At 39.5% G+C, this 25,399-nt stretch overlaps 1 protein-coding gene across 1 annotated transcript in view; it reads left to right on the top strand.

The window, feature by feature from the left end:
- The window catches only part of SLC44A1 (solute carrier family 44 member 1), a gene marked incomplete at its 3' end in the record, with an annotated part of 204,700 nt that extends 181,010 nt beyond the window's left edge, over positions 1-23,690 (top strand). The window contains exon 17 of the mRNA XM_079707177.1: positions 23,478-23,690. The remainder of the gene's footprint in view (positions 1-23,477) is intronic.
- Positions 23,691-25,399: the final 1,709 nt, after the last annotated feature.

The following is a 25,399-nucleotide window of genomic DNA, read 5'->3' on the forward strand; positions in this document are numbered from 1 at the left end:
AACATGACAGTCAAAATAGAGCCAAATGACAAAAGATTGAAAAGCCACCAAAGAAAAAGACTCACAAGCTGAAGAACCCTTGTGTTAGCATAGAAACTTTTGGTGAGAAACATGCTAGTTTGCACAGCTTTTGTACTTTGAGTAGCGCTGGTATAAATGTCTGTCCAAGGGTGGCTGCAAGACAGAGCTGGTGACTGATGTGGGGAGATAATGATGATGCTGAAACATTACCCTGCTTTATTTGTACTTGAAGGAGTTTTTAAAACTGATTTTTAAAAAAAATTTATTGAAGCATAGTTGATTTATAATGTGTTAATTTCTGCTGTACAGCAAAGTGACTCAGTTATACATATTTATGTCCTTCATATTCTTTTCCATTATGGTTTATCACAGGATATTGAATATAGTTCCCTGTGCTATACAGTAGGGCCTTGTTGTTTATCCATCCTATACATAATAGTTTGCATCTATTAATCCCAACTCCCAGTCCTTCCCTTCCCTATCTCCTCTTCCCCTTGGCAACCACAAGTCTATTCTCTATGTCTGTGAGTCTGTTTCTGTTTCGTAGATATGTTCATTTGTGTCGTGTTTTAGATTCCAGTTATAAGTAATATCATATGGTATTTGTCTTTCTCTTTCTGACTTACTTCGTTTAGTATGATGATCTCTAGGTGCATCTATGTTGCTGCAAATGGCATTATTTCATTCTTTTTATGGCTGAGTAGTATTCCATTGTATATATGTACCACATCTTCTTTATCCATTCCTCTGTCGATGGACATTTAGGTTGTTTCCATGACTTGACTATTGTAAATAGTGCTGCTCTGAATATAGTGGTGTGTGTACCTTTTTGAATTATAGTTTTGTCTGGGTATATGGTCAGGAGTGGAATTGCTGAATCATATGACAACCCTATTTTTAGTTTTTTGACAAACCTCTACACTGTTTTCCATAATGGCTACACGAACTTACATTCCCACCAAAAGAGTAAGAGGGTTCTCTTTTCTCCACACCCTTTCCACCATTTATTATTTGTAGACTTTTTAATGATGGTCATTCTGATCGGTGTGAAGTGGTACCTCATTGTAGTTTTGATATGCATTTCTCTAATTATTAGCGATGTTGAGCATCTTTTCACGTGCCTGTTGGCCATCCGTATAACTTCTTTGGAGAAATGTCTGTTTAAGTCTTTTGTCCATTTTTCTATTGGGTTGTATTTGAAGGATTTTAAAGTATGTTCAAAGTAATTTTTTTAACATCTTTATTGGAGTATAATTGCTTTACAGTGGTATGTTAGTTTCTGCTTTATAACAAAGTAAATCAGTTATACATATACATATGTTCCCATATCTCTTCCCTCTTGTGTCTCCCTCCCTCCCACCCTCCCTATCCCACCCCTCTAGGTGCTCACAAAGCACCGAGCTGATCTCCCTGCGCTATGTGGCTGCTTCCCACTAACTATCTATTTTACGTTTGGTAGCGTATATATGTCCATGGCACTCTCTCACTTTGTCACAGCTTACCCTTCCCCCTCCCCATATCCTCAAGTCCATGCTCTAGTAGGTCTGTGTCTTTATCCCGTCCTGCCCCTAGGTTCTTCATGACCTTTTTTTTTTTTTGTAGACTCCATATATGTGTTAGCATATGGTATTTGTTTTTCTCTTCCTGACTTACTTCACTCCATATGTCAGACTCTAGGTCCATCACCTCACTACAAATAACTCAATTTCGTTTCCTTTTATGGCTGAGTAATATTCCACTGTGTATATGTACCACATCTTCTTTATCCATTCATCTGTTGATGGACACTTAGGTTGCTTCCATGTCCTGGCTGTTGTAAATAGAGCTGCAATGAACATTTTGCTACATGACTCTTTTTGAATTATGGTTTTCTCAAGGTATATGCCCAGTAGTGGATGGCTGGGTCCGATGGTAGTTCTATTTTTAGTTTTTTAAGAAACCTCCATACTGTTCTCCATAGTGGCTGTATCAATTTACATTCCCACCAACAGTGCAAGAGGGTTCCCCTTTCTCCACACCTCCTCCAGCATTTAGTGTTTCTAGATTTTTTGATGATGGCCATTCTGACTGATATGAGATGATATCTCATTGTAGTTTTGATTTGCATTTCTCTAATGATTAATGATGTTCAGCATTCTTTCATGTGTTTCTTAGCAGTCTGTGTATCTTCTTTGGAGAAATGTCTATTTAGGTCTTCTGCCCATTTTTGGATTGGGTTGTTTGTTTTTTTGACATTGAGCTGCATGAGCTGCTTGTAAATTTTGGAGATTAATCCTTTGTCAGTTGCTTCATTTGCAAATATTTTCTCCCATTCTGAGGGTTGTCTTTTGGTCTTGTTTATGGTTTCCTTTGCTGTGCAAAAGCTTTTAAGTTTCATTAGGTCCCACTTGTTTATTTTTGTTTTTATTTTCATTTCTCTAGGAGGTGGATCAAAAAGAATCTTGCTGTGACTTATGTCATAGAGTGTTCTGCCTATGTTTTCCTCTAAGAGTTTTATAGCGTCAAGCCTTACATTTAGGTCTTTAATCCATTTTGAGTTTATTTTTGTGTATGGTGTTAGGGAGTGTTCTAATTTCATTCTTTTACATGGGGGTGTCCAGTTTTCCCAGCACCACTTATTGAAGAGGCTGTCTTTTCTCCACTGTATGTTCTTGCCTCCTCTATCAAAGATAAGGTCACCATATGTGCGTGGGTTTATCTCTGGGCTTTCTATCCTGTTCCATTGGTCTATATTTCTGTCTCTGTGCCAGTACCATACTGTCTTGATTACTGTAGGTTTGTAGTATACTCTGAAGTCAGGGAGTCTGATTCCTCCAGCTCCATTTTTCATTCTCAAGATTGCTTTGGCTATTCGGGGTCTTTTGTGTTTCCATACAAATTGTGAAATTTTTTGTTCTAGTTCTGTGAAAAATGCCAGTGGTAGTTTGATAGGGATTGCATTAAATCTGTAGATTGCTTTGGGTAGTAGAGTCATTTTCACAATGTTGATTCTTCCAATCCGAGAACATGGTATATCTCTCCATCTCTTTGTACCATCTTTAATTTCTTTCATCAGTGTCTTATAATTTTCTGCATACAGGTCTTTTGTCTCCTTAGGTAGGTTTATTCCTAGATATTTTATTCTTTTTCTTGCAGTGGTAAATGGGAATGTTTTCTTAAGTTCTCTTTCAGATTTTTCATCATTAGTGTATAGGAATACCAGAGATTTCTGTGCATTAATTTTGTATCCTGCTACTTTACCAAATTCATTGATTAGCTCTAGTAGTTTTCTGGTAGCATCTTTAGGATTCTCTATGTATAGTATCATGTCATCTGCAAACAGTGACAGTTTTACTTCTTCTTTTCCAATTTGTATTCCTTTTACTTCTTTTTCTTCTCTGATTGCTGTGGCTTAAACTTCCAAAACTACATTGAATAATAGTGGTGAGAGTGGGCAACCTTGTCTTGTTCCTGATCTTAGTGGAAATGGTTTCAGTTTTTCACCATTGAGGACGATGTTGGCTGTGGGTTTGTCATATATGGCCTTTATTATGTTGAGGAAAGTTCCCTCTATGCCTACTTTCTGCAGGGTTTTTATCATAAATGGGTGTTAAGTTTTGTCAAAAGCTTTCTCTGCATCTATTGAGATGATCATATGGTTTTTCGCCTTCAATTTGTTAATATGGTGTATCACATTGATTGATTTGCATATATTGAAGAATCCTTGCATTCCTGGAATAAACCCCACTTGATCATAGTGTATGATCCTTTTAATGTGCTATTGGATTCTGTTTGCTAGTATTTTGTTGAGGATTTTTGCATCTATGTTCATCAGTGATATTGGCCTGTAGTTTTCTTTTTTGTGACATCTTTGTCTGTTTTTGGTATCAGGGTGATGGTGGCCTCGTAGAATGAGTGGGAGTGTTCCTCCCTCTGCTATATTTTGGAAGAGTTTGAGAAGGATAGGTGTTAGCTCTTCCCTAAATGTTTGATAGAATTTGCCTGTGAAGCCATCTGGTCCTGGGCTTTTGTTTGTTGGAAGATATTTAATCACAGTTTCAATTTCAGTGCTTGTGATTGGTCTGTTCATATTTTCTATTTCTTCCTGGTTCAGTCTCAGCAGTTTGTGCATTTCTACGAATTTGTCCATTTCTTCCAGGTTGTCCATTTTATTGGCATATAGTTGCTTGTAGTAATCTCTCATGATCCTTTGTATTTCTGCAGTGTCAGTTGTTACTTCTCCTTTTTCATTTCAAATTCTATTGATTTGAGTCTTCTCCCTCTTTTTCTTGATGAGTCTGGCTAACGGTTTATCAGTTTTGTTTATCTTCTCAAAGAACCAGCTTTTAGTTTTCCTGATCTTTGCTATCATTTCCTTCATTTCTTTTTCATTTATTTCTCATCTGATCTTTATGATTACTTTCCTTCTGCTAACTTTGGGGTTTTTTTGTTCTTCTTTCTCTAATTGCTTTAGGTGCAAGGTTAGGTTGTTTATTTGAGATGTTTCCTGTTTCTTAAGGTAGGATTGTATTGCTGTAAACTTCCCTCTTAAAACTGCTTTTGCTGCGTCTCATAGGTTTTGGGTCTTTGTGTCTCCATTGTCATTTGTTTCTAGATATTTTTTTTATTTCTTCTTTGATTTCTTCAGTGATCACTTGGTTATTAAGTAGTGTATTGTTTAGCCTCCATGTGTTTGTATTTTTTACAGATCTTTTCCTGTAATTGATATCTAGTCTCATAGTGTTTTGATCAGAAAAGATACTTGATACGATTTCAATTTTCTTAAATTTACCAAGGCTTGATTTGTGACCCAAGATATGATCTATCCTCGAGAATGTTCCATGAGCACTTGAGAAAAATGTGTATTCTGTTGTTTTTGGATGGAATGTCCTATAAATACCAATTAAGACCATCTTGTTTAATGTATCATTTAAAGCTTGTGTTTTCTTATTTATTTTCATTTTGGATGATCTGTCCATTGGTGAAAGTGAGGTGTTAATGTCCCGTACTGTGGTTGTGTTACTGTCGATTTCCCCTTTTATGGCTGTTAGTATTTGCCTTATGTATTGAGGTGCTCCTATGTTGGGTGCATAAATATTTACAATTGTTATATCTTCTTCTTGGATCGATCCCTTGATCATTATGTAGTGTCCTTCTTTGTCTCTTGTAATAGTCTTTATTTTAAAGTCTATTTTGTCTGATATGAGAATTGCTACTCCAGCTTTCTTTTGATTTCCATTTGCATGGAATAGCTTTTTCCATCCCCTCACTTTCAGTCTGTATGTGTCCCTAGGTCTGAAGTGGGTCTCTTCTAGACAGCATGTATACGGTCTTGTTTTTGTATCCATTCAATGAGTCTGTGTCTTTTGGTGGGAGCATTTAATCCATTTACATTTAAGGTAATTATCGATATGTATGTTCCTATTCCCATTTTCTTAATTGTTTTGGGCTTGTTATTGTAGGTCTTTTCCTTCTCTTGTGTTTCCTGCCTAAAGAAGTTCCTTTAGCATTTGTTGTAAAGCTGGTTTGGTGGTGCTGAACTCTCTTAGCTTTTGCTTGTCTGTAAAGGTTTTAATTTCCCCATCAAATCTGAATGAGATCCTTGCTGGGTAGAGTAATCTTGGTTGTAGTTTTTTCTCCTTCATCACTTTAAATATATCCTGCCAGTGCCTTCTGGCTTGCAGAGTTTCTGCTGAAAGATCAGCTGTTAACCTTATGGGGATTCCCTTGTGAGTTATTTGTTGTTTTTCCCTTGCTGCTTTTTTTTTTTTTTTTTTTTTTTTTTTTTTTTTTTTTTGCATTACGTGGGCTTCTCACTGCTGTGGCCTCTCCCGTTGCGGAGCACAGGCTCTGGACATGCAGGCCCAGCAGCCATGGCTCACGGGCCTAGCCGCTCTGCGGCATGTGGGATCTTCCCAGACCGGGGCACGAACCCGTGTCCCCTGCATCGGCAGGCGGACTCTCAACCACTGCGCCACCAGGGAAGCCCGCTGCTTTTAATATGTTTTCTTTGTATTTAATTTTTGATAGTTTGATTAATATGTGTCTTGGCGTGTTTCTCCTTGGACTTATCCTGTATGGGACTCTCTGTGCTTCCTGGACTTGATTAACTATTTCCTTTCCCTTATTAGGGAAGTTTTCAACTATAATCTGTTCAAATATTTTCTCAGTCCCTTTCTTTTTCTCTTCTTCTTCTGGGACCCCTATAATTCGAATGTTGGTGTGTTTAATGTTTTCTCAGAGGTCTCTGAGACTCTTCAGTTCTTTTCATTCTTTTTTCTTTATCGTGCTCTGCAGTAGTTATTTCCACTATTTTATCTTCCAGGTCACTTATCCGTTCTTCTGCCTCAGTTATTCTGCTATTGATCCCTTCTAGATAATTTTTTATTTCATTTATTGTGTTGTTCATCATTGTTTGTTTTCTCTTTAGTTCTTCTAGGTCCTTGTTAAACGTTTCTTTTATTTTCTGTATTCTATTTCCAAAATTTTGGATCATCTTTGCTATCATTATTCTGAATTCTTTTTCAGGTAGACTGCCTATTTCCTCTTCATTTATTAGGTCTGGTGGGCTTTTACCTTCCTCCTTCATCTGCTGTGTGTTTTTCTGTCTTCTCATTTTGCTTAACTTACTGTGTTTGAGGTCTCCTTTTCACAGGCTGCAGGTTCATAGTTCCCGTTGTTTTTGGTTTCTGTCCCCAGTGGCTAAGGTTGGTTCAGTGGGTTGTGTAGGCTTCCTGGTGGAGGGGACTAGTGCCTGTGTTCTGGTGGATGGGACTAGTGCCTGTGTTCTGGTGGATGAGACTGGATCTTGTCTTTCTGGTGGGCAGGTCCACATCTGGTTGTGTGTTTTGGGGTGTCTGTGGCCTTATCATGATTTTAGGCAGCCTCTCTGCTAATGGATGGGGCTGTGTTCCTGTCTTGCTAGTTGTTTGGCATAGGGTGTCCACACTGTAGCTTGCTGATCATTGAGTGAAGCTGGGTCTTGGCGTTGAGATGGAGATCTGTGGGAGATTTTCGCCGTTTGATATTATGTGGAGCTGGGAGGTCTCTTGTGGACCAGTGTCCTGAACTTGGCTCTCCCACCTCAGAGGCACGGCACTGACTCCTGGCTGGAGCACCAAGAGCCTTTCATCCACACGGCTCAGAATAAAAGGGAGAAAAAATGGAAAGAAAGAGGATAAAATTAAATAAAGTAAAATAAAGTAATTAAAATAAAAAATAATTATGAAGAAAAAAATTTTTAAGTAAAAACAAACAAACAAGAAAAAACGGTTGGACAGAACCCTAGGACAAATGGTGAAAGCAAAGCTATACAGACAAAATCACACACAGAAGCATACACATACACACTCACAAAAAGAGAAAAACGGGAAAAAATAATATATCTTTGCTCCCAAAGTCCACCTCCTCAATTTGGGATGATTCGTTGTCTATTCAGGTATTCCACAGATGCAGGTACATCAAGTTGATTGTGGAGCTTTAATCCGCTGCTCCTGAGGCTGCTGGGAGAGATTTCCCGTTCTCTTCTTTGTTCTCACAGCTCCCGGGGCTCAGCTTTGGATTTGGCCCCGCCTCTGCGTGTAGGTCGCCTGAGTGCGTCTGTTCTTCGCTCAGACAGAATGGGGTTAAAGGAGCAGCTGATTCGGGGGCTCTGGCTCACTCAGGCCGGGGGAAGGGAGGGGTACGGAATGTGGGGCGAGCCTGCGGCGGCAGAGGCCGCCGTGACATTGCACCAGCCTGAGGCGCGCCGTGCTTTCTCCCCGGGAAGTTGTCCCTGGATCAGGGGACCCTGGCAGTGGCGGGCTGCACAGGCTTCCGGGAGGAGAGGTGTGGAGAGTGACCTGTGCTTGCACACGGGCTTCTTGGTGGCTGCAGCAGCAGCCTTAGCGTCCCATGCCCGTCTCTGGGGTCCGCGCTGATATCCGCGGCTTGCGCCCGTCTCTGGAGCTCCTTTAAGCGGCGCTTTGAATCCCCTCTCCTCGCGCACCAGAAAACAAAGAGGGAAGAAAAAGTCTCCTGTCTCTTCGGCATCTCCAGACTTCTCCCGGACCCCCTCCCGGCTAGCCGTGGAGCACTAGCCCCTTCAGGCCGTGTTCACGCCGCCAGCCCCAGTCCTCTCCCTGCGCTCCGACCGAAGCCCGAGCCTCAGCTCCCAGCCCCGCCCGCCCCGGCGGGTGAGCAGACAAGCCTCTCGAGCTGGTGAGTGCTGGTCAGCCCCGATCCTCTGTGCGGGAATCTCTCCGCTTCTCCCTCCGCACCCCTGTTGCTGCGTTCTCCTCCGCGGCTCCGAAGCTTCCCCGCTCTGCCACCCGCCGTCTCCGCCCGCAAAGGGGCTTTCTAGTGTGTGGAAACCTTTCCTCCTTCACGGCTCCCTCCCACTGGTGCAGGTCCTGTCCCTATTCTGTGTCTCTGTTTTTTCTTTTTTCTTTTGCCCTACCCAGGTACGTGGGGAGTTTCTTGCCTTTTGGGAGGTCTGAGGTCTTCTGCCAGCGTTCAGTAGGCGTTCTGTAGGAGTTGTTCCACCTGTAGATGTATTTCTGATGTATTTGTGGGGAGGAAGGTGATCTCCACGTCTTACTCTTCCGCCATCTTGAAGCTCTTCCCAAAGTAATTTTTATTTTGCTTTTAATAAGCTCAAAGAGTAGGAAAGAAAATTGTATTTGCATTGTAGTTTTACAAAGGGAATATCAGCAAATACACAAGTCAGGAGAAAAAGCCTTTGGACGGGTGATCTGTCCCAATGTGGGATTTAGAAGACTTGAACATCCTATACTGCAGGAAGCTTCCGGATTGCTCTGGATCTCCTAACTTGCAGGTACAGCCAACCGCTAATTATTAGTAGAAGTTAATTTAGTAATTCCTATCTTCTAACTGGTTCAGAATCCTCTTAGAAGGCATCGTGTTCCCATGCTGGCTGCCCTGATGGTTAGAGAGCAGGGTCTGCTGCCTTGAACTCTCCACAGGCTCCCTGCTCTGTCTTCTGGAACAGCTGGTGCCTGTGTCATTTGACAGCCTGTCTATCATTTTATCAGAGGTCTCTTTTGTCTGCCATTATTTAGGACAAATGCCGCCTTCACCAGAGCCCTTCCCATCCAAGATCCCCTGATCCTAGTGGAATATGCCCTGCAGTACCTCCAACATTTTGGCAAGATGAGAGGGGAGAGACTAAATGCCCTATTTTACTCCTTGTTAGATTCCTAGGAAGAGGGAGGAAGTTAAAGCACTTGGTTAAATAAAAGTCATGGTCGTCTGTAACTTTTATTAAGAAATGTTGGCTTCCTATTGGGATTCAAAAATTAAAGTTATCACAACATTCTTTAATATGTCCTGGAGACATGTGTGCACGGTGGGGTATGAGAGAGAGAATTAGAAAGACTCTTTCCTTCCCCTGAAGAGCATGTATTCCCTTTTTAGATATCTCTTTCTTTTCTTCCAAAGTGAGGAAGTCTGCAAAGTGCCAGAATGTTGAGTTGATTATAGTCAGTGCAATGCCTGTTTGAGTAGGTTGGTCTAGATTGATCTGCTGTTGTATTGCTTCAGTATCCTACTGAGAAAAGAATTGCAAGAGCCCATTCAGAAAGACACAGATATATAGCATAATTTTGGTAAATAAAAAGCGTTCACCAAATATGGAGTAAACTAATAAATATCTAGAGTTCCGAAGATTTAACCACATCGTATATTTTTAAAAGACAGTTGTTAATTCTTTTAAAAATCATTTTACTCTATTTTTCATTACAAAACAATACCTGGAAATGGTTCCTCTGGCTTTCAAATAGATGGTCTGATTAATAAAATGCATTAATATTTTATGACTCAGATGCGGTATGATGGTGTACACTGTTCCAGAAACAGCCACCACTTACTAAACACTAAGTGAAAGCTACTATGGGCTTTAGGTGCATTATCTCCTTAAATGCTTACAAGAATCATAAGACTAGAATGGTGTTTCCATTTTAAAGATGGGAACACAATGACTCAGAGACTTAGGTAGCTTACTAGACGTCAAAGAGCCTCTAGCAAGTTACTTAAGTAAGTAAGTGTTAGAGCTCTGGATTACAGGGATTTTCTAATAGCCCATGTTTAAAAAGAGAGCAGTGGTACTCATGATCAAGGCTTGTGTTAGGTTCACAATACTCCAGGAATCTCCTTTTAATTCCTTGGACACATAGGTACACTGTCATTATTTTCCAGCCTTTCAAGGGGCCTAAGTCTCCAATGACTGGTAATAAATATGGTGTTATGTGTGCTGAATGAAGTCTTTCACTAAGTGCCAGTTGAGAAAAGATATTGTTGTTGGGTTGGACACTCCTATCTGAATTACAACAATAAGGAAGTCCACCGGTGCCTGGTCATAGGTCATAGTTAAATCTAGCCACTCAGGTGTTCAAACCAAGTAGTACGGGATATACTCTCAGATCAAGACATTGGGGGTTGGCCCTAGTGTGCACAAAGAGGCCTCATGCTGGGAACTCCCGCCCTGACCTCTGGTCTCCTCCATCCTTCTCTGTCAGCTCCCAGGAGACAGACCCCTGGCTAGGGCAACCCTGCCTCAAAGCCTGGAGAAGTGATGTGGCCATTGGCTAAAGTGTAAAATTTGCATAGTATTTTAAAAGCTCATTGGAAAATGATACCTTCTAAGTTACAGTTCTTTGGGGGAAAGCCTGGTCTCCGTGTCCTATTCACAGTTTTCTCAAAGGTAAATATTTTTTTCTTCCAAATTCTGAGTGGCATCACCAACCTAAATGAAGAAGGAATTTTAACTAATTTGGACTGCTATCCAGAGAGAAAGAAGTTTGTGGGTGGGATATCCAAGTCATCCAATTCAAAACTCTAGCGTCTTCTATAGCTCTTCCTCTCCCAGTCACCTCGCAGCCCCCAACAAGGAACAAAGCTAGATTTATCTCAGGCCCTGTGTGGGATATAGTAGGTACTTGATAAAAGTTTAGTTATTGAATGGACAAAGGAAAAGTGGTAAGGAGAAAAGGAAAGAAAAAGAGGGAGCGTACTGAGAACCTCAGTATTCAAAATATGCCCTAATATTAACAGTGTGAGGAAACAGCTCTTTTAGAACTTATTTGGCAATGTGTATTAAAAATCTAAAGAATGTGCACATCCTTTAACCCAAAAATAGAGTGTTTAGAAATTAAGGATGTGTGAAAAGATTTTGCCGTAAACCAGAGTACTGTTCCTAGTTATGAGATATCACAACCAACCTAAATATCCAAATATAGGGAATCAGGTCAACGAATTACGTTACACCTACACCTGTTCTTCCCCAGCCTTTCTCCTCTCAGAAAATAGCACCACTGTTAAACCAGTTGCTCAAGCTGGAAACCTAGAATCATTTAAAAATTTCCCTCCTTCTCTTTCAACTTGTCATTCCGAGTCCTACCGTTTTCTAAAATATACAGGGTATCGTCTTGTAGATGTATTAACTTAAGCAGGTAATAGATGCCATCAAGCCTAAAAGCCAATATATAAGGAAGGTTGAATGCTTTCAAGGGTTTATTCACCACCGATAGAGGAAGATGTATCCTCTGCACATCCCTGGGAGATGACTAGGAAAAAGAAAGAGCTATGAAAGTCATTGTTTAAGTAGCCAGGTAAGTGGGCGTTGATGACTCTACAAATATCATGGAAGATGAAATTAATCTGAGAGCCACGGAAAAGGAAGAATTAGAAAAATAGTGATATAGGATTTTACATATAAAACATATATACAGTACTATACTTTATGGATAATTTAAGAGGTTTTTCAAAGTTCATTTTGACTGGATAGGATCAGTACCACCTTAAGATCCTGAGCATCAGGGTCCTCACCCTTGCCCTCTTCCCTCTGGACCCCTTCCAAAGGGCAAGAAGTCAACCCAAAGCCCACTTCCTTCCCCTGAGACCACAAAGGACCCCAGAACTCCCTCCTCAAACAAGGCCTGCATGGCTCTCTTCTCCAGGTACTTCCTCCTAAGGGTGGATCCTGGCTATGGCAGGTGGTGTGGTTGGAGCTTGGATTAGTGCGTTCAGGTATCCACAAGCAAGTGTTAGGGCAAACGGTGGGGAGAGAATGGGAGAAGGGTCTTCTTTTGTCCTCTTGTCTCAGCCCTGAAAATGTTAGCAGCCACCCTGGATGCAATATTTACCGCTGACTTATGGGACTGGATGGGATATTAATTTCATCTTCCCACTCCCCACGCCGTTATATCTCATATCCAACTATTACCTCTACACTACTCCAAGCCCCCAGCATCTCCTGTTTGGGTTCTTGCTGTACTCCACTAACTAGTCTCCCATCTTCCACTGTTTCCCCCGCAATCCACTCTTCAACACGGAACAGGCAGAGTGAGCTTTCTAAAATAGAAATCAGACCACCTTACTGCCACAGACTGAAAGTACAGTACCTACTCCCTGCCATGACAGAGAAGCCCTCCAGCTGCATCTCTCCCAGCCTCATTAAGTGCGAGCTACAGTGAGTACCTTTCAGTTTCCAGTGCTTCCTAAGAATTTTTTTCCACCTCAGGGCCTTCAAATACACTGCTCTCTCTGCTTAGAACTTTCTTTCTCAGTTATCACATGACAGATTCTTCGTCCTTCAAGTCCAAATTTTTTCCCTCAGGCAGACCTTCTGCAACCAACTTATGTACCCCTATTTTTGTCTCCTAGTATCCATTTTTTTTCCTTCATGGCATTTCATCACAAATCAGGCTTCTATATTTCTTTTTCTTGTTTATTTGTTTAATGCCTGTTTCCCCCTCATCAAATTGTAAGCACCATGTTCATAATGTGTATATCAGAAGTTAGCACTGCATAGTACATCTATGCAATTAAGTAATCTATCAATATATAATGGAATACTATTGAGTCAACAAAAATAAAGTTTTCTATGGATATTACTGGCATAGAAAATTGCACATGATAGAATTTTAAATGAAAAAAAGGTGTAATATAGTAATATAGTATATATAGTATATATATAGTAATTATATAGTAATTATATAGTAATATAATCCCATTTTTGTTTTTATAAATGTTAATGTATGCTAACGTATGTTTACATATATATTATATATGTGTGTGGGTGTTTAAAAACTCTGCAAGGTGTAACAGTGGTTATCTGGGTTGGAAAATTGTGACTGTAGTTTATTTTCTTAATTTTGCTTAACTTTTAAAATACTAATTGTGTATTACCTTCATAAGAACATATTTTAATTTTTATAAATAAATAAATACCTCATATCTACCTGTAGAGAAACTATCGCAGTAAACTGACGTTTTACCTTGAAGCAGTCTAGATGTCCAGCATTAAGGGAATGTTGAAGCAGGGTATGGCACGTCAGTTCAACAAAATGCTAAGCATCCATTAAAAATCATTGTGATGAATGTCACAGCATGGAAAATCCTACTTATATAATATTAACTTAGAAATGAGTAGAAAATGGGATGAAATAATAGAAATAATTTTTAAATGATGTCATTGCTTTCAAATGACAGAATTCTGATTTTTTGTTTGTTCGCCAAATGTCCTATAACATCACTTTCTACAGTTAACTTTTTTATTTTTAAAGGAAGTATGTGCTTGAACAATTTATGTATGATCTCACCTTGTTACATGTTATTTTCTTTTGTAAGAATATTTGTGTAATTTAGTCTTTCTATACCAACTATGTAAAAAAAAAAAAAAAAGACTCAAATTTCCTCGGATGTGTAATGCATCACTAATTCCACAAGGTGGCAATGTCATAGTTATTAAGCCGCTTTAGAGAATTTGCTGGGGTTACGTCGTGCATTGCATTCTGCCTAACATTATTTTTCCTCATGTTTGATCTTGATTTACATTGAAATTTACATTCCTTTAAGGTCCCAGGATTGTAATATGTTTTATGTTTTTTATTTTTAAATTAGAAATTAACTAACTCCCTTAGCCGGGAAAAAATTCCTCTGCCTTCACTACTTTGCTTCTTAAATCTTTTCCATTTTAAAAAATAACAATCAAATAATACCAACTGCTATTTCCTGAAAGCCTTTTTATGAGTGACTCATCGTGTTGGGTTTTTATATACATTTCCCCATTTACTCTTTTTTTTTAACATCTTTATTGGAGTATAATTGCTTTACAATGGTGTGTTAGTTTCTGCTGTATAACAAAGTGAATCAGTTATACATATACATATATCCCCATATCTCCTCTCTCTTGCGTCTCCCACCCATCCTCCCTATCCCACCCCTCTAGGTGGTCACAAAGCACCGAGCTGATCTCCCTGTGCTATGCGGCTGCTTCCCACTAGCTGTCTATTTTATATCTGGTAGTGTATATATGTCCATGCCACTCTCTCACTTCGTCCCAGCTTACCCTTCGCCTTCCCCGTGTCCTCAAGTCCATTCTCTACATCTGCGTCTTTATTCCTGTCCTGCCCCTAGGTTCTTCAGAACCTTTTTTTTTGGGATTCCATATAATGTGTTAGCATACGGTATTTGTTTTTCTCTTTGTGACTTACTTCACTCTGTATGAGTGAAGGTCCATCCACCTCACTACAAATAACTCAATTTTGTTTCTTTTTATGGCTAATATTCCATTGTATATATGTGACACATCTTTGTTATCCATTCACCTGTCGATGGACACTTAGGTTGCTTCCATGTCCTGGCTATTTGTAAATAGAGCTGCAATGAGCATTGTGGTACATGACTCTTTTTGAATTATAGTTTTCTCAGGGTATATGACCAGTAGTGAGATTGCTGGGTCGTATGGTAGTTCTATTTTTATTTTTTTAAGGAACCTCCATACAATTCTCCATAGTGGCTGTATCAATTTACATTCCCACCAACAGTGCAAGAGGGTTCCCTTTTCTCCACATCCTCTCCAACATTTATTGTTTATAGATATTTTGATGATGGCCATTCTGACTGGTGTGAGGTGATACCTCATTGTAGTTTTGATTTGCATTTCTCTACTGATTAGTGATGTTGAGCATTTTTTCATGTCTTTGTTGGCAATCTGTATATCTTCTATGGAGAAATCTCTATTTAGGTCTTCTCCCCATTTTTGGATTGGGTTGTTTGTTTTTTTGATATTGAGCTGCGTGTAAATTTTGGAGATTAATCCTTTGTCAGTTGCTTCGTTTGCAAATATTTTCTCCCATTCTGAGGGTTGTCTTTTCGTCTTGTTTATGGTTTCCTTTGCTCTGCAAAAGCTTTTAAGTTTCATTAGGTCCCATTTGTTTATTTTGTTTTTATTTCCATTTCTCTAGGAGGTGGGTCAAAAAAGGATCTTGCTGTGATTTATGTCATAGAGTGTTCTGCCTACGTTTTCCTCTAAGAGTTTGATAGTATCTGGCCTTATATTTGGGTCTTTAATCCATTTTCAGCTTATTTTTGTGTATGGTGTTAGGGAGTGTTCTAATTTCATTCTTTTACATGGGGGTGTCCAGTTTTCCCAGCACCACTTATTGAAGAGGCTTTTTCTTTTCTCCATTGTAAATTCTTGCCTTCTTTATCAAAAACAAGGTGACCATGTCTGTGGGTTTATCTCTGGGCTTTCTATCTTGTTCCACTGATCTCTATTTCTGTTTTTATGCCAGTGCCATACTGTCTTGATTACTGTAGCTTTGTAGTATTGTCAGAAGTCTGGGAGCCTGAGTCCTCCAGCTTCATTTTTCTTTCTCAAGATTGCTTTGGCTATTCGGGGTGTTTTGTGTTTCCATACAAATTGTGAAATTTTTTGTTCTAGTTCTGTGAAAAATGCCAGTGGTAGTTTGATAGGGATTGCACTGAACCTCTGGATTGCTTTGGGTAGTATAGGCATTTTCACAATGTTGATTCTTCCAATGCAAGGACGTGGTATAAATCTCCATCTGTTTGTATCATCTTTAATTTCTTTCATCAGTGTCTTATAATATTCTGCATATAGGTCTTTTGTCTCCTTAGGTAGGTTTATTCCTAGGTATTATATTCTTTTTGTTGCAGTGGTAAATGGGAGTGTTTCCTTAAGTTCTCTTTCAGATTTTTCATCACTAGTGTATAGGAATGCAAGAGATTTCTGTGCATTAATTTTGTATACTGGTACTTTACCAAATTCATTGATTAACTCTAGTAGTTTTCTGGTAGCATCTTTAGGATTCTTTATGTATAGTATCATGTCATCTGCAAACAGTGACAGCTTTACTTCTTTTCTGATTTGGATTCCTTTCTTCTCTGATTACTGAGGCTAAAACTTCCAAAACTATGTTGAATAATAGTGGTGAGAGTTGACAACCTTGTCTTGTTCCTGATCTTAGTGGAAATGGTTTCAGTTTTTCACCATTGAGAATGATGCTGGCTGTGGGTTTGTCATATATGGCCTTTTTTATGTTGAGGTAAGTTCCCTCTATCCCTACTTTCTGGAGGGTTTTTATCATAAATGGGTGTTGAATTGTGTAGAAAGCTTTTTCTGTATCTATTGAGATGATCATATAGCTTTTCTCCTTCAGTTTGTTAATATGGTGTATCACATTAATTGATTTGCATATATTGAAGAATCCTTGCATTCCCGTAATAAACCCCACTTGATCATGGTGTATGATCCTTTTAATGTGCTGTTGGATTCTGTTTGCTAGTATTTTGTTGAGGATTTTTGCATCTATGTTCATCAGTGATATTGGCCTGTAGTTTTCTTTCTTTGTGATTTTTTTTGTCAGGGCGATCATGGCCTCGTAGAATGAGTTGGGGAGTGGTTCTCCTTCTGCTATATTTTGGAAGAATTTGAGATGGATAGGTGTTAGCTCTTCTCTAAATGTTTGATAGAATTTGCCTGTGAAGCCATCTGGTCCTGGGCTTTTTTTGTTGGAAGATTTTTAATCACAGTCTCAATTTCAGTACTTGTGATTGGTCTGTTCATATTTTCTATTTCTTCCTGGTTCAGTCTGGGAAGGTTGTGCGTTTCTAAGAATTTGTCCATTTCTTCCAGGTTGTCCATTTTATTGGCATATAGTTGCTTGTAGTAATCTCTCATGATCCTTTGTATTTCTGCAGTGTCAGTTGTTACTTCTCCTTTTTCATTTCAAATTCTATTGATTTGAGTCTTCTCCCTTGTTTTCTTGATGAGTCTGGCTAATGGTTTGTTAGTTTTGTTTATCTTCTCAAAGAATCAGCTTTTAGTTTTATTGGTCTTTGCTATTGTTTCCTTCATTTCTTTTTCATTTATTTCTGATGTGATATTTATGATTTCTTTCCTTCTGCTAACTTTGGGGCTTTTCTGATCTTCTTTCTCTAATTGCTTTAGATGTAAGGTTAGGTTGTTTATTTGTGACGTTTCTTGTTTCTTGAGGTAGGATTGTATTGCTATAAACTTCCCACTTAGAACTGCTTTTGCTGCATCCCATAGGTTTTGGGTCGTCATGTTTTCATTGTCATTTGTTTCTCGGTATTTTTTGATTTCCTCTTTGATTTCTTCAGTGATTTTCAGTTATTAAGTTCTTCAGTTTTTAAGTTCTTCAATTATTAAGTAGTGTATTGTTTAGCCTCCATGTGTTTGTATTTTTTACAGATTTTTTCGTGTAACTGATATCCAGTCTTATAGCATTGTGGTCAGAAAAGATACTTGATAAAATTTCAATTTTCTTAAATTTACCAAGGCTTGATTTGTGACCCAAGATATGATCTATCCTGGAGAATGTTCCATGAGCACTTGAGAAGGAAGTGTATTCTGTTGTTTTTGGATGGAATGTTCTATAAATATCAATTAAGTCCATCTCGTTTAATGTATCATTTAAAACTTGTGTTTCCTTATTTATTTTCATTTTGGATGATATGTCCATTGGTGAAAGTGGGGTGTTAAAGTCCCCTACTATGATTGTGTTACTGTCAATTTCCCCTTTTATGGCTGTTAGTATTTGCCTTATGTATTGAGGTGCTCCTATTTTGGGTGCATAAATATTTACAATTGTTATATCTTCTTCTTGGATTGATCCTGTGATCATTATGTAGTATCCTCTTTGTCTCTTGTAATAGTCTTTATTTTGAAGTCTATTTTATCTGATATGAGAATTGCTACTCCAGCTTTCTGTTGATTTCCATTTGCATGGAATATCTTTTTCCATCCCCTCATTTTCAGTCTGTATGTGTCCCTAGGTCTGAAGTGGGTAGCTTGTAGACAGTATATATACAGGTCTTGTTTTTGTATCCATTCAGCCTGTCAATGTCTTTTGGTTGGAGCATTTAATCCACATACATTTAAGGTAATTATCGATATGTATGTTCCTATTACCATTTTCTTAATTGTTTTGGGTTTGTTATTGTAGGTATTTTCCTTCTCTTGTGTTTCCTGCCTAGAGAAGTTCCTTTAGCATTTGTTGTAAAGCTGGTTTGGTGGTTCTGAATTCTCTTAGCTTTTGCTTGTCTGTAAAGGTTTTAATTTCTCCATCGAATCTGAATGAGATACTTGCTGGGTAGAGTAATCTTGGCTGTAGGTTCTTCCCTTTCATCACTTTAAATATGTCCTGCCACTCCCTTCTGGCTTGCAGAGTTTCTGCTGAAAGATCAGCTGTTAACTTTATGGGGATTCCCTTGTATGTTATTTGTTTTTTTTCCCTTGCTGCTTATAATATTTTTTCTTTGTATTTAATTTTTCATAGTTTGATTAATATTTGTCTTGGCATGTTTTCTCCTTGGATTTATCCTGTATGGGACTCTCTGTGCTTCCTGGACTTGACTGACTCTTTCCTTTCCCGTATTAAGGAAGTTTTCAACTATAATCTGTTCAAATATTTTCTCAGTCCCTTTCTTTTTCTCTTCTTCTTCTGGGACCCCTATAATTCGAATGTTGGTGCGTTTAACGTTGTCCCAGAGATCTCTGAGACTGTCCTCAATTCTTTTCATTCTTTTGTCTTTATTCTGCTCTGCAGTAGATATTTCCACTATTTTATCTTCCAGGTCACTTATCCGTTCTTCTGCCTCAGTTATTCTGCTATTGATCCCTTCTAGAGAATTTTTAATTTCATTTATTGTGTTGTTCATCATTGTTTGTTTTCTCTTTAGTTCTTCTAAGTCCTTGTGAAACGTTTCTTATATTTTCTCCATTCTATTTCCAAGATTTTGGATCATCTTTTTTCTTTTTTTTTTTTGCATTACGCAGGCCTCTCACTGTTGTGGCCTCTCCCGTTGCGGAGCACAGGCTCCGGACGCGCAGGCTCAGTGGCCATGGCTCACGGGCCCAGCCGCTCCACGGCATGTGGGATCTTCCCGGACCGGGGCACGAACCCGTGTCCCCTGCATCGGCAGGCAGACTCTCAACCACTGTGCCACCAGGGAAACCCAGGATCATCTTTTTTTTTTTTTTTTTTGCGGTACGCGGGCCTCTCACTGTTGTAGCCTCTCCCGTTGCGGAGCACAGGCTCCGGACGCGCAGGCCCAGAGGCCATGGCTCATGGGCTTCGTTGCTTTGCGGCATGTGGGATCTTCCCGGACTGGGGCACAAACCCATGTCCCCTGCATCGGCAGGTGGAGTCTCAACCACTGCACCACCAGGGAAGCCCGCAAGAACACTTTTTAAAAAATTACTAAATTGGGCTTCCCTGGTGGCGCAGTGGTTGAGAGTCCGCCTGCCTATGCAGGGGACACGGGTTCGTGCCCCGGTCCGGGAAGATCCCACATGCCGCGGAGCGGCTGGGCCTGTGAGCCATGGCCGCTGAGCCTGCGCGTCTGGAGCCTGTGCTCCGCAACGGGAGAGGCCACAACAGTGAGAGGCCCGCGTACCGCAAAAAAAAAAAAAAAAAAAAAAAAAAATTACTAAATTAAGATACATAATAGAGAAGAGTGTATTCATTAAAAAGTTTGGTTATTTAAAAGAGGAAGATTCAGGGAAAAGAGGTTGGGGGAGGAACAGAGGGCGGGAGAGAGGGAGAGAAAGAGAGAAGGGAAGGCGGAGAAACATTTTACATAGAAAAAGGATCAAGAATCAGAACAACATTGGCTTTCTCAAGAGAGCACTGAGAGCTAAAAGAAAATGAAAAGACAATTTCAAAATTCAGAGGGAAAATGATTTCCACTGTAGAACTCTATAACCTATACAAACTATGAAATAAATGTGAGGGTAGAATAAAGACATTTCAAATACACAAGGGATTTACATGGAATCATACCAATCATCATCAAAGAAAACTGATCACTCAATGTTTTCTACATAAAAAAGAGAAAATAATCATAATAAACTTTTTATTTCATGGAGGTAGAGTGAGAAAAATTAACAAGTCAAACGAAGGCATGATGAAATTTGAAAAATAATAATAATTTATGAGTAAAAATTTGAAACCGTTTGAATTTACTTTTTATTCAACAAATATGTGCTGAGTGTCTACTTTTTGCCAGCATTGTTTTAAATGCTGAGGGTACAGAGGTGACAAAACCAGAAGTCTTTGCCCTCATAGAGCACATTAGGGAAAAATTTAAATAATAATTATACATATGCTTAATGAAATGTTATGTAACCATTGAAAAATTACATGAGTACCAGAAACACAGCAAATGTGTATAAAATAATGCAAGGTGAAAGGAACACAGGCTGTGGACAAAGACAAAAGGGAAGTCATAAACCTGAAAACAAGTATGTGAGGATGGCAGAAGTACAAATTTTTCTTTTTTCAAAATTCCCTTTAATCTTATATTGGGTTTTTTAACAGAAAAGGAAACATCAAAAATTTTTTTTAATAAAAGTGATAAAAATCCTATGTTGCCTATTTAAAATTCTATGCCAAGTATTTCATTTGGAAAGCGTTGTTACTTTTCAAATATTTTTGTTATCTGAAATCTTTATAGCTATTAGCCCGTAGCAGGATGCTAAAGGATATTGTACTTAAATTCAGGTTCCATCTAAGAAATTTTTCTAGGAAGTGGTATTATCTCTCTTCCTTAAGAGAGAGAATGGGAAATTACCCACTCCTGATGGCAAAAACATGGCCACTTGGTTAAGTGTTATCATGAACTTTTTCTTTCTACTCCAGCTATGCAGAGAAAGATGAGGGTGTTGGAAAGAATGCAGATCCAGTGTCAAATCGGTGGCTAGAAAGAGTGATTAAACGTTGTCTGTCAATTAGCTCCATGAGCTAATGAGCTCTGTGAGTGGGGTAGGTAGACTCCCTATAACTAAATGAGAGAAAAGTCTCTGCCTGTTTAAGGGCAGTTGATACTATAGTTTTCCATACAGGACACAAGTATTCCTGGCCCATGCGGGAATAATACAGTGGTGATGTTTCTGAGGTACTTTCCACAGGTGGTAATGAAAGCCCATTTTACCACCATGTGTTTGTGTCAAACAAGAGATTTCAGGAATCTCCATGTGAGTTACTGTGTAGAGAATTCCTTTATATTGTATAGGAAGCAAAGCTTTCTTGGACCAGCTAATTAGATGTAGTCTTGGACATGAAATCTGAGAAGACTGTTCTGGGTTCCCAAGGGATCTGACACAGAGAAAACTCAGGATAAACGTTCTAATCACGCCTAGGGATGAGTTAGATGCTGTGAGTTTTTTCATGTTCAAGGGTAGTAGGAAAGACATTGCATCAAAGTGTCATATAAAATCTTATTCAGTTAGACTATACATTTTGTTTACATTTGGCTTTTAAAATAATATTCTAAAATTTAAAAATAGGAGGAAAGCTAACTGTAATGTGGTCTCCTGGATGGAATCATAGAATAGAAAAGGACATTAGGGGAAATTAATGACATACGAATAAAGTATGGAGTTTAGTTAATAACTATGTACCAGTGTGGCTCCACTAATTGTGACAAAGGTACCATAGTGATGTAAGATGTTAAAAATAGGGGAAACCGGGTGTGGAGAATATGGAAACTCTTTATCTTAGCAACTTTTCTGTAAACCTAAATCTATTCTAAAATTTAAGTTTATTTAAATTAAAAAATATATAGGAGGAAAGAACTATTATCTCAATTTCAGACAAATCACAATTTTGGCATAAGCCTAGTGCTCAGGCCACATGACTGCAGCTAAGCATCAACCACTGTTGGGTATCAGTTGAATCCCAGGTTCTGTTATGTTCAGCGACAGGGAAAAAAGTTGAAACTGCAAATCAAAATACATAAAAATCAGAAAATATGGGACTGATAAGACAGCAAAGTTTAGATTTGGGTTGTGGAAAATAGGAAGCCATTGTAATTTCCTGAGTGAGGAGGTGATGTAGTGAGAGTGACCGTTGAGGGATTTATTCTGTGAGCAGTTTGCAAAATGGGTTGAAGTTGGGGAGAAGTTGAGGCGGGGGGATCAGCAAAGAGGCGACAACTGGCATGGGAAACAAAAATCTTAAGACTAAAGCCCTAAAATGGAGCTTATGGCAAAGGTTTCAAGCAATGTTGTTCTTAATGCCACATACAAGCTGTTTTAGGCACCTGGGGACAAGCAGAGCCTACTGTGGAGACAGCTGTATCAGACGATCTTAGTTTGCCTGGTTCCATTAGATATTTGAGTCATAGAACCACTTTCCTTGTTCCAGGTCCAGGCTCTCCTGGTGTCTTGTCAAGACTATACCTTGCACCTCTGCTTGTCCTATAGCGGCCCAGTGCTTGTTGATTGAGTCAATGCTTCTTTTTATTTTTAACCCATCCTAATGGGTTTTTAAAAACTTATCTGGAAATGATTTCAAACTTACAGAAAAGCTGTAAGAATAAGAATGGTACACTGAATACCATAGACTCTTGTTACACCTATTGTTAAACATTTCTCCCTCTATCTCTCTCTGTCTCTCTCTCTATATATACATATATATATATATATGCACATCTAGTATTTTTTAACTACTTGAGAACAATTTGCATACAGCATGGCCTTTTAGTCCTAACTACTTCATTGTATATTTCCTAAGAGTTAGGATATTCTGTTCCTTGAATTGAACTGAACTACGGGACACCCATCATCCTGGTCTGACCTCTCCCACCACTGAGTCATGGGAGTGAAAAATCCAAAGTTTTATTTGAATTTTGGGTTTGGGTCTTTGACTGTACCACAGAATCAGATTTTTCAGATTAGTTTTGAATTTGATTCATTATGTGTTTGACTCAGTTGTTCAGCTATTCTGAAAACATCTTTGTGAATGAGTAATATTCATTACAAAGTGTCAGGCACTGTTCTAAGCACTGTCTACTTAGTAATGCATTTAATCCTCACAAAAACCTTAAAGGAACTTACCATGATTATCTTCATTTTATAATGGGGAAATGTAGGCATAGAAGTTGAATAACTTGCCCAGAAACGAACAACTGATAAGGGGGCAAAATCAGGATGAACCCAGGCTCTCAGATCTCTTTCTTGTCTGTTAACCTAAGTCTGTGTGTGTGTGTGTGTGTGTGTGTGTGTGTGTGTGTGTTTAGCCTTCTTACATTTCACAGTGTCTTCTCTAAAGATGATCCCACACTATTTCTTGTTATTGATTGCTTCTCATTGTGTCGTGTTCCCCTAGGAGAGATGCATTCATTTTCTTGTTGTGTTTATTTTTCAGTTGAGGGGAAGGTGACTGGTCCCATGAGCCCAGAAGAATGAACTCAGAGGAGGCTGTTTACACAAGGTTCTCCCGCTCACCAGCTGTTGAGAGTCTGTGGATGAAGAGCAGGATCTTATTACTTCCATGGAAGCCTGGGACCATGTTCCCAACCACCAACCCACCAAGAGGATTTGGTACAGTGGGGCTGCCTAATAAATGATTCATCAGAAGCATTTGATACAAATGTGTCTTGCGGCAGCCTCTTAAAATTTAGTGTTGCCTTCTTATCTAGCCTTGCGTGTGTTTAATGATCCCACTGCCTCTCACTCCACTGCCAGTACTGATCTGAAGGCTGGATCCACAATGGAATTCTCTTCGTGCAGGCTGGGTCTGTCCTGTTTGACAGCTATTTATAGAGCCAGTGTGGGTTAGTAACTATTTATTGAGTGCCAGTTCCATGCCAGTTGTTAGGCTGGGTGCTTTACAAACATTTAATCCTCACAAAAACCCTGTGAGGTTGAACCTATTATCTCCATTTTGCCCATGAGCAAATGGAGGCTCAGAGAGGTTGTGCGCTGTGTATAAGGTCACACAGTTGGCAGAGTCAGGGCTCAAATTGAGATGAAATCCAAAGCCCCTCCACTTTAACATGCTGCTTTGCCCATCACTGCTCCAGAGATCACTAGCCCACCATATCATCACTGGCATTCCTCTCATAAATAGAGGTGGGGATGGCAGTGTATGTGATGGGACGTGTCTGAAAGGGAGGGTCAGGGAGCTTTAGAGGCACTGAAAAATCACAGAATTATTCTCTAAGAAAAATAACACAATGCACTTCTAGATCAGAAGTTGATAAACTGTGGCCTATGAGTCAAATCAGCCCCCAGCCTCTTTCTGTAAGTTAAGTTTTATGGGAGCACAGCCACACCCAGTCCTTTATGTACTGCCTAAGGTTGCTTCCTCTCCACAATGGCAGAGTTGCATAGCTGTGACAGTGGCTATATGGCTCTCAAAGCCTAAAATATTGACTCTCTGGGCCTTTCTAGAAAAAGTTTGCTGACACCTGTTTTGGATGACTTAGGAAGAGAACCCATAATTTTTTTTAAGGCCAATTAATTATTTTTTTCATTTGACTGAGAAAACAACTTAAAGATTCGTACTGCTAAGGCCGTCACTGGTGGTGGTGGAGTGGGGCACGGGGGTGGGGCTGTAGGGATCCAACCAGCGGAGGTTAAGGGACAGGGAGGAGAAGGGGGAAGTCTGGGACTCTGGGTCCCCACTCAGCTCCTCCCCCCAGACGCATCCCACTCATGTCCTTCCGATTTCCCCTGCCAAATCAAGTCTCCTAAAATAACTCTGCTCATAAACTTGTAAGTGGCTTCCCACTTACAAAATGCTCAAATTCCAACACCCCAGCTGGGAATTTAGAGACCAAAACAATCTGACCCTTATGAATCTCTCTCTCCACCCGTCTTATTCTTTTTTTTTTAATCATGAGGAAGTCACGCAAAGTTTGGGTTTATATTGCAAAGCCAGGGCTTCCCTGGTGGCGCAGTGGTTGAGAGTCCACCTGCCGATGCAGGGGACACGGGTTCGTGCCCCGGGTACGCGAAGATCCCACGTGCCGCGGAGCGGCTGGGCCCGTGAGCCATGGCCGCTGAGCCTGCGCGTCCGGAGCCCGTGCTCCGCAACGGGAGAGGCCACAACAGTGAGAGGCCCGCGTACCGCAAAAAAAAAAAAATAATAATAATAATAATAATAATAAAAAGCCAATGTACTTGTCTTTGAGTCACTTTTATCTAAGCAGAAAAGTAAACATATAATAGTTGTAGGCGATAATAGGAAACCAGGCTGAGCTTTCTCATATATGATGTATTGATTCTTCACCTAAGCTAAAAGTTATATAAACAGGGACTTCCCTGGCAGTCCAGTGGTTAAGA

This window comes from Hyperoodon ampullatus (assembly GCF_949752795.1).
Source record: "Hyperoodon ampullatus genome assembly, chromosome: 6".
Classification (NCBI taxonomy): Eukaryota; Metazoa; Chordata; class Mammalia; order Artiodactyla; family Ziphiidae; genus Hyperoodon; species Hyperoodon ampullatus.